Source organism: Leucopleurus acutus (genome assembly GCF_964270905.1).
Source record: "Leucopleurus acutus genome assembly, chromosome: 6".
Classification (NCBI taxonomy): Eukaryota; Metazoa; Chordata; class Mammalia; order Artiodactyla; family Delphinidae; genus Leucopleurus; species Leucopleurus acutus.
Genome location: NC_139149.1, coordinates 29,327,784 through 29,343,498, shown reverse-complemented (window position 1 = coordinate 29,343,498; position 15,715 = coordinate 29,327,784).

The window sequence follows — 15,715 nt, the reverse complement described above, 5'->3', positions numbered from 1 at the left end:
TGGGACCTGGATAGGCTTTTTGTAGCTAAACAAGGGAATGTGGAAAGGAGAGGGAGCTTCAAGCAGTAGAGAAAGCATGAAGTATGGAATATAAGAAATAACTAAGATAGGATTCACTAATTTAATACTTACCATGTATTAAGAATGGGCTGACCATGCCACGAGGTATGTCTCACACAATACATATATCTGTCTCTGTAAAAAGATAACCATTAAAATTGTGGTCTCCATAAGCTGAAAAATGTATGAGACAGAGAGAAGTGACTTAAAGAGAAGCCAAGTATTTTTTGAAATACTGAAAACCAGAATTTGGGGAAGAAGTTAAATCAAATGAATTATTTAGCAAAGCAAAGTGCTCTTCATGGCTACAAGTCTAGACAGTTCAAAAATATTTTTAAAAAACTTGATAAATTCTGTCAACAAATCAATATTTTTTCAGTTATATGTGAGTCTTCAAAAAATCTCTGAAATAACTTATTTTTTTTCTATATGAAAGTACCTTTGGATCCAAAGTCCTCAGAAGGCAAGATTCAGATCTGTTAAAATACCTTGGGATGTGGTATTCATGATTCTTCATTTACATTAAATATTGAGACAAGCTTTTCTTGGTATTCTGATTATAATGCTTATATGGGTCTAACAAAAACATGATTTCCAAAAACCTTCCTTTTCCCAAAAAAAAAGAGAAAAATCTATTCTTTTAAAATTTTTAACATGACAGAAAGTCACAGAAAAAGGTCTCTCTGCCTCTGGACAAATACTATTCTGCTGATTTGTTAGTCTTTGGGAAAATGCTATTCTGTTGATTTGTTAGAGCAGACCTTTTTCTGCAAGTGCCTGAAGCTAATGTCATTTCTTCCTGAGGAAGAAAGGTCCAGCTACTTAAGGCACAAGGATAGTGACTAGAACTCACTTACTGCTTAGTAGTTAATAAATATTCCCTTTCATATTTTCCTTTCCTAAAAATGCATGTATGGAATTACATTTCCCAAAATAAAATTAGATGCATATTTATTTTTAAAATCTTTAAAAAACGACTCAATCTTTCTTCTCTGCAAGAGATCAAATAAATCATAAAGCAAGCCTTAAAACAGTTTTATCCAAAGACACACACGCAATCAGTATTTTTAATGTTTGTTTAACTTTCATGCAAAGTGCCAGAGTAAACATCTGGTTGCTTTGTAATGGCATCCACACATCTTCCCCTTCAACCTTCCTCCTTCTCACAGGAAAAGTCTTCAAATTTCTTGAGGGCCACAGCTGGATACAAAATTATGTTGAGTATTAAAGTGATAAATCACATCTCCCCTTTTCACTGATAGGTACTTAGGCTGAGTGATAAATATTTTGGCAGTATCAAATATGTCACAAACTGATCCAGTTTGCAATGTGTTGACCAGCTTAACTTTTTCATCCCAGCTAAATTTATAAAAGTATTGTTTTATAAAACTGAATGTGGTTCATTGTATTTTCTGTTGTTAAAGCAGAACATATGGTGCTTTGCCACAAAAGATAATTAAAATTTTGCCTTGCCTGCCTTTAATGCTCTAGTTTGTTAAAAAAAAAAAAAGTTTGTTAATGGAATTTACAAGTAATAGAGTACAATAAGAAAAAGTCCTGAGTAAATCATCAATTGAGCACTATTATCTGTACATTTCTAACTTTTCATGCCTATAAGCCCATTCCTAAGAAGTAGAAATGTTCTGAATACTATTTTTAGCAAATTAAAAGTAAATCCAGAGGAGAGAGCTTCAAGATGGCGGAAGAGTAAGACGCAGAGATCACCTTCCTCCCCACAAATACATAAGAAATACATCTACAGGTGGAACTGCTCCTATAGAACACCTACTGAACGCTGGCAGAAGACCTCAGACCTCCCAAAAGGCAAGAAACTCCCCACGTAACTGGGTAGGGCAAAAGAAAAAAGAAAAAAGAGTCGAAAGAATAGGGACGGGACCTGCACCAGTGGGAGGGAGCTGTGAAGGAGGAAAGGTTTCCACACCCTAGGAAGCCCCTTCGCGGGCGGAGACTGCGGGTGGCGGAGGGGGGAAGCTTCGGAGCTGCGGAGGAGAGCACAGCAACAGGGGTACAGAGGGCAAAGCGGGGAGATTCCTGCACAGAGGATCAGGGCCGACCGGCACTCACCAGCCCGAGAGGCTTGTCTGCTCACCCGCCGGGACTGTTGGGGCCTGGGAGCTGAAGCTCGGGCTTTGGTCAGATCCCAGGGAGAGGACTGGGGTTGGAGGCGTGATCACAGCCTGAAGGGGCTAGTGTGCCACGGCTAGCCGGGAAAAGGTCTGGAGCTGCCGAAGAGGCAAGAGACTTTTTCTTCCCTCTTTGTTTCCTGGTGCGTGAGGAGAGGGGATTAAGAGCGCCGCTTAAAGGAGCTCCAGAGACAGGCGTGAGCCATGGCTATCAGAGCGGACCCCAGTGATGGGCATGAGATGCTAAGGCAGCTGCTGCCGCCATCAAGAAGCCTATGTGAAAGCACAGGTCACTATCCACACCTCCCCTCCCGGGTTCCTGTGCAGCCTGCCACCGCCAGGGTCCCGTGATCCAGGGACAACTTCCTCCGGAGAACGCACGGCGTGCCTCAGGCTGGTGCAACATCCCGCTGGCCTCTGGTGACGCAGGCTCGCCCCCAAATCCATACGCCTCCCTCCACCCGGCCTGAGTGAGCCAGAGCCCCCGAATCGTCAGCTACTTTAACCCCGTCCGGTCTGAGCAGGAAAAGACGCCCTCAGGTGACCTACACGCAGAGGCGGGTCCAAATCCAAAGCTGAACCCCGGGAGCTGTGTGAACAAAGAAGAGAAAGGGAAATCTCTCCCAGCAGCCTCAGGAGCAGTGGATTAAATCTCCACAAACAACTTGATGTACCCTGCATCTGTGGAATACCTGAATAGACAACGAATCATCCCGAATTGAGGAGGTGGACTTTGGGAGCAAAGATATATTATTTTTTCCCCTTTTTCTCTTTCTGTGAGTGTGTATGTTTCTGTGTGTGATTTTGTCTGTATAGCTTTGCTTTCACCATTTGTCCTAGGAGTCTGTCTGTCTGGTTTTTTTTGTTTTTTTACTTAAAAAATTTTTTTTCTTAATAATTATTTTTTATTTTAATAAATTTATTTTACTTTATTTTATTTTATTTTATCCTCTTTCTTTCTTTCTATCTTTTCTCCCTTTTTTTTTCTGAGCTGTGTGGATGAAAGGCTCTTCGTGCTCCAGCCAGGAATCAGTGCTGTGCCTCTGAGGTGGGAGAGCCAAATTCAGGACACTGGTCCACAAGAGACCACCCATCTCCATGTAATATCAAACAGCGAAAATCTCTGAGAGATCTCCGTCTCAACACCAAGACCCAGCTTCACTCAACAAACAGCATGCTACAGTGCTGGACACCCTATGCCAAACAACTAGAAAAACAGAAACACAGCCCCATCCATTAGCAGAGAGGCTGCCTAAAATCATAATAAGGCCACAGACAACCCAAAACACACCACCAGACGTGGACCTGCCCACCAGAAAGACAAGATCCAGCCTCATCCACCAGAACACAGGCACTAGTCCCCTCCACCAGGAAGCGTACACAACTCACTGAACCAACCTTACCCACTGGGGACAGACACCAAAAACAAGGGCAACTACGAACCTGCATCCTGCGGAAAGGAGACCCCAAACACAGTAAGTTAAGAAAAATAAGAAGACAGAAAAACACACAGCAGATGAAGGAGCAAGGTAAAAACCCAACAGACCTAACAAATGAAGAGGAAATAAGCAGTCTACCTGAAAAAGAATTCAGAATAATGATAGTAAAGATGATCCAAAATCTTGGAAATAGAATAGACAAAACACAAGAAACATTTAACAAGGACCTACAAGAACTAAAGAGCAAACAAACAATGATGAACAACACAATAAATGAAATTAAAAATTCTCTAGAAGGGATCAATAGCAGAATAACTGAGGCAGAAGAACAGATACGTGACTTGGAAGATAAAATAGTGGAAATAACTACTGCAGAGCAGAATAAAGAAAAAATAATGAAAAGAACTGAGGACAGTCTCAGAGACCTCTGGGACAACCTTAAACGCACCAACATTCGAATTATAGGGATCCCAGGAGAAGAAGAGAAATAGAAAGGGACTGGAAAATATTTGAAGAGATTATAGTTGAAAACTTCCCTAATATGGGAAAGGAAATAGTTAATCAAGTCCAGGAAGAACAGAGCGTCCCATACAAGATAAATCCAAGGAGAAACACGTGAAGACACATATTAATCACACTATCAAAAATTAAATACAAAGAAAACATATTAAAAGCAGCAAGGGAAAAACAGCAAATAACACACAAGGGAATCCCCATAAAGTTAACAACTGATCTTTCAGCAGAAACTCTGCAAGCCAGAAGGGAGTGGCAGGACATACTTAAAGTGATGAAGCAGAAAAACCTACAACCAAGATTACTCTACCCAGCAAGGATCTCATTCAGATTTGATAGAGAAATTAAAACCTTTAAAGAGAAGCAAAAGCTGAGAGAGTTCAGCACCACCAAACCAGCTTTACAACAAATGCTAAAGGAACTTCTCTAGGGAGGAAACACAAGAGAAGGAAAAGACCTACAATAACAAACCCAAAACAATTAAGAAAATGGGAAGAGGAACACACATATCGATAATTACCTTAAAAGTGAATGGATTAAATGCTCCCACCAAAAGACACAGATTCACTGAATGGATACAAAAAGAAGACCCGTATATATCCTGTCTACAAGAGATGCACTTCAGACCTAGGGACACATACAGACTGATTGCGAGGGGATGGAGAAAGATATTCCATACAAATGGAAATCAAAAGAAAGCTGGAGTCGCAAGTTTCATGTCAGACAAAATAGACTTTAAAGACTATTACAAGAGACAAAGAAGGACACTACATAATGATAAAGGGATTGATCCAAGAAGAAGATATAACAATTGTAAGTATTTATGCACCAAACATAGGAGCACCTTAATACATAAGGCAAGTACTAACAACCATAAAAGGGGAAATCTACAGTAATACAATCATAGTAGGGGATTTTAACACCCTACTTTCACCAATGCACAGATCATGCAAAATGAAAATAAATAAGGAAACACAAGCTTTAAATGGCATTAAACAAGATGGACTTAATTGATATTTATAGGACATTCCATCCAAAAACAACAGAATACACATTTTTCTCAAGTGCTCATGGAACATTCTCCAGGATAGATCATATCTTGGGTCACAAAGCAAGCCTTGGTAAATTTAAGAAAATTGAAATCATATCAAGTATCCTTTCCAACCACAACGCTATGAGACTAGATATCAATTACAGGAAAAAAAAATCTGTAAAAACTACAAACACATGGAGGCTATAGAATACACTACTTAATAACCAAGTGATCACTGAAGAAATCAAAGAGGAAATCAAAAAATACCTGGAAACAAATGACAATGGAGACACGACGACCCAAAACCTATGTGATGCAGCAAACAGTTTTCACAGGGAAGTTTATAGCCATACAATACTACCTCAAGAAACAAGAAATATGTCAAATAAACAACCTAACCTTGCACCTAAAGCAATTAGAGAAATAAGAACAAAAAACCCCCAAAGTTAGCAGAAGGAAAGAAATCATAAAGATCACATCAGAAATAAATGAAAAAGAAATGAAGGAAACGACAGCAAAGATCAGTAAAACTAAAAGCTGGTTCTTTGAGAAGATAAACAAAATTGATAAACCATTAGCCAGACTAAGCAAGAAAAAAAGGGAGAATACTCATATCAATAGAATTCGAAATGAAAAAGGAGAAGTAAAAACTGACACTGCAGAAGTACAAAGGATCATGAGAGATTACCACAAGCACCTGTATGCCAATAAAATGCACAACCTGGAAGAAAGGGACAAATTCTTAGACTGCACAAGCTGCCAGGACTGAACCAGGAAGAAACAGAAAATATGAACAGACCAGTCACAAGCACTGAAATTGAAACTGTGATTAAAAATCTTCCAACAGGGCTTCCGTGGTGGTGCAGTGGTTGAGAGTCCGCCTGCCGATGCAGGGTACATGGGTTCGTGCCCCGGTCTGCGAAGATACCACATGCCGTGGAGCGGCTAGGCCCGTGAGCCATGGCCACTGAGCCTGCGCGTCCGGAGCCTGTGCTCCACAACGGGAGAGGCCACGGCAGTGAGAGGCCCGCGTACCGCAAAAAAAAAAAAAAAAATCTTCCAACAAACAAAAGCCCAGGGCCAGATGGCTTCACAGGCGAATTCTATCAAACATTTAGAGAAGAGCTAACACCTATCCTTCTCAAACTCTTCCAAAATATACCAGAGGGAGGAACACTCCCAAACTCATTCTATGAGGCCACCATCACCCTGATACCAAAACCAGACAAGGATGTCACAAAGAAAGAAAACTACAGGCCAATATCACTGATGAACATAGATGCAAAAATCCTCAACAAAATACTAGCAAACAGAATCCAACAGCACATTAAAAGGATCATACACCATGATCAAGTGGGGTTTATACCAGGAATGCAAGGATTCTTCAATATATGCAAATCAATCAATGTGATACACCATATTAACAAATTGAAGGAGCAAAACCATATGATTATCTCAATAGATGCAGAGAAAACTTTTGACAAAATTCAACACCCATTTATGCTAAAAACCCTGCAGAAAGTAGGCATAGAGGGAACGTTCCTCAACATGTTAAAGGCCATATATGACAAACCCACAGCCAACATCGTCCTCAATGGTGAAAAATTGAAACCATTTCCACTAAGATCAGGAACAAGACAAGGTGGCCCACTCTCACCACTCTTATTCAACATCGTTTTGGAAGTTTTAGTCACAGCAATCAGAGAAGAAAAAGAAATAAAAGGAATCCAAATTGGAAAAGAAGAAGTAAAGCTGTCACTGTTTGCAGATGACATGATACTGTACATAGAGAATCCTAAAGACGCTACAAGAAAACTTCTAGAGCTAATCAATGAATTTGGTAACGTAGCAGATACAAAATTAATGCACAGAAATCTCTGGCATTCCTGTACACTAATGATGAAAAACCTGAAAGTGAAATTAAGAAAACACTCCCATATACCACTGCAACGAAAAGAATAAAATATCTAGGAATAAACCTACCTAAGGAGACAAAAGACCTGTATGCAGAAAATTATAAGACACAGATGAAAGAAATTAAAGATGATACAAATAGATGGAGAGATATACCATGTTCTTGGATTGGAAGAATCAACATTGTGAAAATGACTCTACTACCCAAAGCAATCTACAGATTTATTGCAATCCCTATCAAACTACCACTGGCATTTTTCACAGAACTAGAACAAAGAATTTCACAATTTGTATGGAAACACAAAAGACCCCGAATAACCAAACCAATCTTGAGAAAGAAAAATGGAGCTGGAGGAATCAGTCTCCCTGACTTCAGACTATACTACAAAGCTACAGTAATCAAGACAGTATGGTACTGGCACAAAAACAGAAATATATTTCAATGGAACAGGATAAAAAGCCCAGAGAGAAACCCAGGCATATATGGTCATCTTATCTTTGATAAGGGAGGTAAGAATATACAGTGGAGGAAAGACAGCCTCTTCAATAACTGGTGCTAATAGAACTGGGTAGGTACATGTAAAAGTATGAAATTAGAACACTCCCTAACACCATACACAAAAAGAAACTCAAAATGGATTAAAGACCTAAATGTAAGGCCAGACACTATGAAACTCTTAGAGCAAAACATAGGAAGAACACTCTATGACATAAATCACAGCATGATCCTTTTTGACCCATCTCCTAGAGAAATGGAAATAAAAACAAAAATAAACAAATGGGACCTAATGAAACTTCAAAGCTTTTGCACAGCAAAGGAATCCATAAACAAGACCAAAATACAACCCTGAGAATGGGAGAAAATATTTGCAAATGAAGCAGCTGATAAAGGAGTAATGTCCAGAATTTACAAGCAGCTCATGCAGCTCAATATCTAAAAAACAAACAACCCAATCCAAAAATGGGCAGAAGACCTAAATAGACATTTCTCCAAAGAAGATATACAGATTTCCAACAAACACTTGAAAGAATGCTCAACATCATTAATCATTAGAGAAATGCAAATCAAAAGTACAATGAGATATCATCTCACTCTGGTCAGAATGGCCATCATCAATAAATCTAGAAACAATAAATGCTGGAGAGGGTGTGGAGAAAAGGGAACCCTCTTTCACTGTTGGTGGGAATGTAAATTGATACAGCCACTATGGAGAACAGGATGGAGGTTCCTTAAAAAACTAAAAATAGAACTACCATATGACCCAGCAATCCCACTACTGGGCATATACCCTGAGAAAACCAGAAATCAAAAAGAGTCGTCTACCAAAATATTCATTGCAGCTCTGTTTACAATAGCCAGGACATGGAAGGAACCTAAGTGTCCATCAGCAGTATAATGGATAAAGAAGATGTGGCACGTATATACAATGGAATATTAGTCAGCCATAAAAAGAAACGAAATTGAGTTATTTGTCGTGAGGTGGATGGACCTAGGGCCTGTCATACAGAGTGAAGTAAGTCAGAAAGAGAAAAAGAAATACCGTATGCTAACACATATATATGGAATCTAAGAGAAAAAAAAAAAAGGTCGTGAAGAACCTAGGGGCAAGACGGGAATAAAGACAGAGACCTACTAGAGAATGGACTTGAGGATATGCGGAGGAGGAAGGGTAAACTGTGACAAAGCAAGAAAGAGGCATGGACATATATACACTACCAAACGTAAAATAGATAGCTAGTGGGAATCAGCCATGTAGCACGGGGAGATCAGCTCGGTGCTTTGTGACCACCTAGAAGGGTGGGATAGGGAGGGTGGGAGGGAGGGAGATGCAAGAGGGAAGAGATATGGGAACATATGTATATGTATAACTGATTTACATTGTTAGAAAGCAGAAAGTAACACACCTTTGTAAAGCAATTATACTCCAATAAAGATGTTAAAAAAAAAAAGAAAAGGAAATCCAGAATGTCTTTTCCTACACCCAAGCAAAAGGAAAAGCCCTTTGTAAAATAATTGGAAGCTATTTTATAAAGTTATGTTCTCTGTTCTTTGCAAAGACTTCATATTAAGACAGTATGTTAATAAAATTGTGGCACTTGGAAATTCTTGCTAAGACATCTAAAGTTTTATGAATAATTTCAGTTCTTGGGCATTTCTGGGCCTCCTGCTTCTCTTCCTCATTTTGCAAGGCCAAATTTGCCAAACTATGTTGTCAAAATAGGAGTTGCATCATGAATTGTAATTCCAGTGAGAAGTGAAGTGCTTAGCAAATAGTAGGAACTCAGTAACTGATAAATCGATTAACAAATGAATTAGATTCTTTTCATAAAGTTTTTGTCATTAACAAACAGAATAACCTGGCTTAAGAGATAACTGAATCTTAATTCTAGGAAAAGACCACACTGCACCCCAGTCCCTCCTTTCCTTTGGTCTTGGTTTCTTTTGACTGTTTTCTCTCTTTTACTACTATTTCTAATCTTCTTGGTTATTCGTGAGAGATTTTCACAAAAAGTCTCTGTGTTTCGTGTTTTTTTCCTGTTTATTCTGCTCTTTGTTATTGCGATGGCAGTGTCTGATCCTGGCTATACCTAACATCTTGGCTTCTGCCTTAAGAAATCATGATTCCGGAATTATGCCTCTATTGTCCTAGATTTCGATTCCATGGTATTTGGTTATGATTTTGCATTTCCATTCTTACCCCACTTCTATATGGTCATACCAATAAAATTAGCCTCTATTAGCCACTTTTGAAATCCCGCCCATGATGAAAGGGATACTTTTAATGGTCATAATGGTTTCACTTAATTTTTAATTTTCTACTTAATTTGAACGTGGAAGAGAAAGCATTAGGACCCATTTCTCTACCCTTACTACTCATTTTGCAATTACCACTATAGAACATGATGAGCTGACCAGAATAACATAATATTTATTTATTCATTTCTCACAAACATGTTTTTATTCAGTTAAAAAAAAGCAAGCTAGTTTTAGAAGGGATATACCAGAAACTTTCACTTCTGAAAGATTCCTAGGCGGTAAGGCAAATAGAAATCAGGATAATTTATATCACCACTAAACTAAGACTGATGGATGAACTTGAGCTATATTACAGGGTCCAGTTATGTAAAGTAAATTGATGTTTAGAGATGTTCTGATTTTAAAACTATTAAAAAGCATAATGACATTAGAAAATAATAAGTTAAATGATGATTATTAATTTTAAAATATTGATTACATTTTGAAATTTTGAATGCATGTTACAGACAAGTATCGCAAAATAGAGTAATACTTTGAGGAGGTAGCTTGCAGTATAGTTTGAGGAACTTGACAAGCATGGAGAATTCATAGAGTGTGGTATTTTAAATGAGTTTAAGCACATTTATGCCAAGATATTTTGGGGAAGCTTATTCACACAGAGGATACTTTCTGCTTCAGTAAGTATGTTCCCTAGTCAAAAGCTCCCAATTCTGTTTGAATTCACTGTGATATTCCGGTATGCATACTAGTTTGATGTGTGTACACGTGTTTACTTTCTTTTTCCTTTTTTCTTTCTTTCTTTTTTTTTGACAAACACCACATGAATGGTAGTACACAAAACCCAATTAACTTGAACTTGCTGAAATCTGTGGTGTTAAAGAAAAAAAACAAAACAAAACAGAAACCTCCCTATTCCCTAATCATCCAAATGAAGAGATTTGACTTATCTCTTGTGTATAGCTGAAGCTTTCCCATTCTTCAAGTTTTAACTGACTTTATTGTGTTTCTGGGAGCCAGAAGTAAAAGGAAAAAGTGGAAACAATAATGTACTAAAAATACCTGAGAATCCATGCTCAATTTTTCTTTTTTACCTTCATTTTGCAAAAACATGAAAATTGGGCTCAGTTTGATTTTCAGTCCTTTGGAGTAAATCTTTGTTTCAGGTCTTTTTGTTTGTTTTGGTTTACACAAATTATGTGCCTATCTTTTTTGTTCAGAAAGGGGCATTAGAAAAAAACACGATATCCAATCATGGACTAGACAGTCTCGAACTAGACTGTGTTAAGACACAGATTGTTGCTTGTTTCATGTGTGCACAACCTGCTACCACAACTAGAGAGAATGCACCCAGAGGGCAGTGCTTGATTTACCACAAGTCACCTGGCAGAAGTGTGATCACCTAACAAATGTATAATAACAGGTACTTGTTACCCTTATTGAAATAATACGATCTTGGAAAGTCATTTTATAAAGCTCAGCCCCTTCACCTGTAAAATGGAATAATAGTACCTAACTAAAATGACAGTTATGAGTATTGAATAGGTTATACCTATAAAGTCAGTGAACTTAGTACCTGGTACATAGTAATCTCTCCCTTTCTTTATCTCTATCCATATATAGGTAGAGAAATATATAGCACATTTTATAAATTCAAAAACACATTCCTTTGTATTTTATTATCTCTGAAAAATCAATGTGTCTGTTGTTTACTGAATCTTAGCATTGTGGCATAACTGTACTGTTATTATTCTTTTTATCCTTATTGTATACAATAATGGTGTATCTTATAATAAATAGTGCCTTGCATTCAATTAAATGAATATATTTTTTAATCTTGTAGATGAAGGTTCAAATGTGTTATAGTATATCTTTTCATAGACCATATATAGAAATAGTATTTATCTGATTTGTATAGCTACCAACAGAACTTTTTGTCTTTAGCTGTTTTTTTTTTCCCAAAGCCTTTTGTCACCTTATAATACTGTAGAAGACAAATCTAAACTCAGGAGTTTCAACTGCAAAGGCTATGTTCCAAATGAACTGTGATGTTGATAAACAATCAACATTTGTAAATGAATCAGCAGAGTCAATAGAAATATAAAGTTATTTGCATTTGAATACACAACACAGCAACTTGTTGTGTTGCTGTGATAAAGAAGAGCACCTTCTGGAAGTTAGGAAGATGTATTCCTAGCTCTGCTCGTAACCAAAGTCACTTGCACAAATTATTAATCTCTCTGAGCAATTGTTTCCTCCATTTGTAAAATAAGAGTCTTAGACTGGTGATTGCTGATATCTACATGAGTTTTATTGTACAAAAAGATGTGATTGTCTCCCAGGGCCAGCCTGGGTCAAAGTATTTCACCAGAAGGGACAGCTCAATGTTTCGTACTCTCCCTTGATGTGGGAGTTTGCCTCAAAAAAATTAGATAACAAATATGTGTTTGTGTATGGTAGTAGAAAGAACATAATGCAAGAAGTTGTGCTCCCCAAATATTTTGAGTTCTTTCGAGAATTTGTACACAGAGAAGTCAGGAGCCATAGTATGAGGTACTACAGTTACTCAAAGCCTTAGTAGAGCTTCCCATGACACTTCACACTGTGGAAGTACAAGTTGCCCTCTGGAATTAGAAGTAGGGCAAGGCAATTTGTATTCATTTCTGTTCAGTCAAGTAGGGTTCAGTGGAGGAGGCTGTATTTCACAAACCTTGTTAAAGGAGAAAGAGTGTTAGTTTAATGCTTACTGCCATTAAGTGTTCAGTAAACCATACTGTCTAGTTCACAGACTGGGGAAGCTGTTTTCTCACAAGTGACAGCAAGAGCAATGATACAGCGTTAAGAGAGGTGACATTAAACAAGTCTGCCACTAACTTAATGTGTGACTTTGGGCAAGTCAGGTCTCCTCTGGAGATAATGGTGATCTGCATTTCTTTCTAATTTATCTTCTGGCTTCCAAGGAACATATTGTAGATACCTACTGGACAATTTGTTAATTGAGATTTACTTTATACATGGCCCAGTGAGAATGAAAAATGATTACTAAAACTAACGAGACAGAGGAATGAGAAGACCTGGGTCAATTGTGGTCATAACTTATCAAGAAAAGCTTTTGGAAATAGATAATATTTGAAGTGATGAAACCAAACTGGTGATACAAAACACTTTTCTGTAAACATTTGTAGACAACATCAACAGATCAGAATTTTAGTTCATATTTCTCATATTTTGGAAAAGAGCAAGTTTTTCACTTTTTTTTATAACATGAAATTGTCCATTAGAAGTAACAGATATTGCCTCAATTTAATTTCTTGATTTAGCTGAGGCACCAGACTTAAGTTAGTTGATTTCAAATCTTTTCCCTGTATCCTTTTAACCCACCACTTATTATGTCTAAAAGTTGGCAATAGAAGAGGGAATGTGTCAGATTGACAGAGACTGATCCTATAGAAAGAAAGCAACTGCAAAACAGATTTTATAGAAGGATTAGCGATTCTCATTAATGTGTTCTTTATTATCTGATTTATAATGGGAATTTATGCTACAAGTTATTCATGACATTTAAATAGAAATTCGGGTTAATTTAAATAAGGATTTGGAGAAGGTACATAGTGTTAGCACAGACCATCGTTTAGATTTCAGCTTCACTACTTATTGGCTCTGTGACCTTAAGAAATTACCTGGTTCAAATATCTGTGAAATGAGGATAATAATATCTTCTTCATAGAGCTGTAAAAATAAAATAATTTTGTATGCATAAGACCTACAAAATGCCACAGAAGTATGATGTGCTGATAATTGGTCACTAAGGATCCAAACTTTAAGATAATTATCAGCTCGTCAGCTGTGGATCTAAATTGTTTCTGCATGCCTATAGAGTTCACACCTTTATATTTAAATATTAATAAAAATGAATGTATGTTTGCTTTTTGTTAGTATTAAAATGGTTATAAACCTCCCAGTATTTTTCACATAGTATCATACATGGAATATTAAATACATATATCACACTGGCGTTTGTGTGTAGTCTATTTAGGACTTGACATGTAAAAAATATCCTATGCAATAAAATTATGATAAGGAAAATTTAAAGTATTAGTGAAATGTGTACCAAACTTAAATATAATCTAACCTTGCTTCCATGAAATGGTATACATATTTCTTAGGAAGACTTTTAGACAGATGAGCACATGGAACACAAACTCTCAGCAGCTCCATAGAGCCCTCATCCAGGAAGGGGTGTAGTGCATGGTACATGCTACCACAGACCATGCAAGGAGATGCCCAAGGGAAGAACACCTTGTTGACCATGCTCAGGACACTGTGACAGAACAGCAGCAGACGGTTGTTGCTCAATGTACTCACCTACAGTGGGGTTTGAAGGACACGCCCATGAATCTGTTGCACTTGGTCAGTCCTTTGAGGAACCCAGATGAAACTACTTAAGCTGAGACAAGTGACCTTGTGGACTCTGCCTGCAATTGCCTTCTCCAGTCATGCCACAGGATGAGAGATTGATATTTTACACAGCCCTCCTATAATCTCTCCATGGCATACTGGTGTGTCATAGCCCATCACTTGAGAATTCCTGAAAAAAGATACTATATATGCAAGCATCTTGCACAGGGTCTAGCAGAACTATTGGATTTGAATATAAATAATACTTTAACAGAACCACATACTACACAAGAGTCTTTGAAAAGTTATAAAGAAGAACTTAGTCACTTGCTTAGTGAATAGCTATAAACTTCATGCTCTGTAGCACTCACTTCCTAACTCCTTACAGCTATCAATACTCAACAAATATTTATGTACTTCCCAAAGTTTGTATATGGGGCTTATAAGATGTATCATGAAATTATGCACATATGCTTTAAAGGATATATAAACTCATGTTTTTTCAATTAGGGAGTTTTTCAATATTGATTACCTTTTAATCACAGTTTCTTTTTATTTATATAATTATATAAATCAAAGGGGCTTTCGTGTGTTAGTGAAAATGTAAGATTAAGAGAACTAAATTGTACTGTGAATCATACAATAATTTCTTCTTAAAGTGGTAATATTAATTTATTCTCAGCAAAAATCTTGTCAATGGTCAACTAATTTTATTGTAACCTGTAGTCTCCATTGTTTGATGTTCCTTAGAATTCTTGGATTTTATAGATTCAACAAGAAGAAATACTGAGGATTAAAGAGTGATAGTTGAGATGCTACAAAATGACATGATTCCCTTAATGGTATTTTTCTAGTTAGACAAAAGGCATGGATTGCTGGAGGAATGTTTTAAAGTATTTATAGAAACTCAACATGTATATGATTGTCTAGAATTTACTATTCATGTAAAAACAGAAATTATAAAACATTTTGATTTTGTATTAATAAAATTCACATTTTCATGGCTAAATATATTATTTAAAAATGTTAAAGATATAAAGTGAGAAAAATAAATTCTCCCAATACCACTTTCTTTATTATGTGTAAATAATTTTGCCCACTGGAAACTGGTCAGTGTTAGCCAATCTTTCTCTTGATTTTCTTTATACAAATAGCATTCTACCATGTTGATTCTACCTTTTGCTGAAGTGGTAGTAGAAAAAAAAAATCACCCTGTGCTTACCCAATCACAATGGTAGCCAATGCTAGGCATTAAGAATCAATTCTTAAAGTCATCTGTTCTGTAAGAGGAACAAGCATATGTTTATTAAATGCTTATTATGTGTTCATTTTGCTAGGTGACTTGTGGAATACAAAGTATTGGATTCTGAATATTTTAAAGTTGCTTGAAGCCTATGTGAAGAAGTAAGTGATATATGTGAATCACATATGAAATATATACAAATATACTTAATTGCAT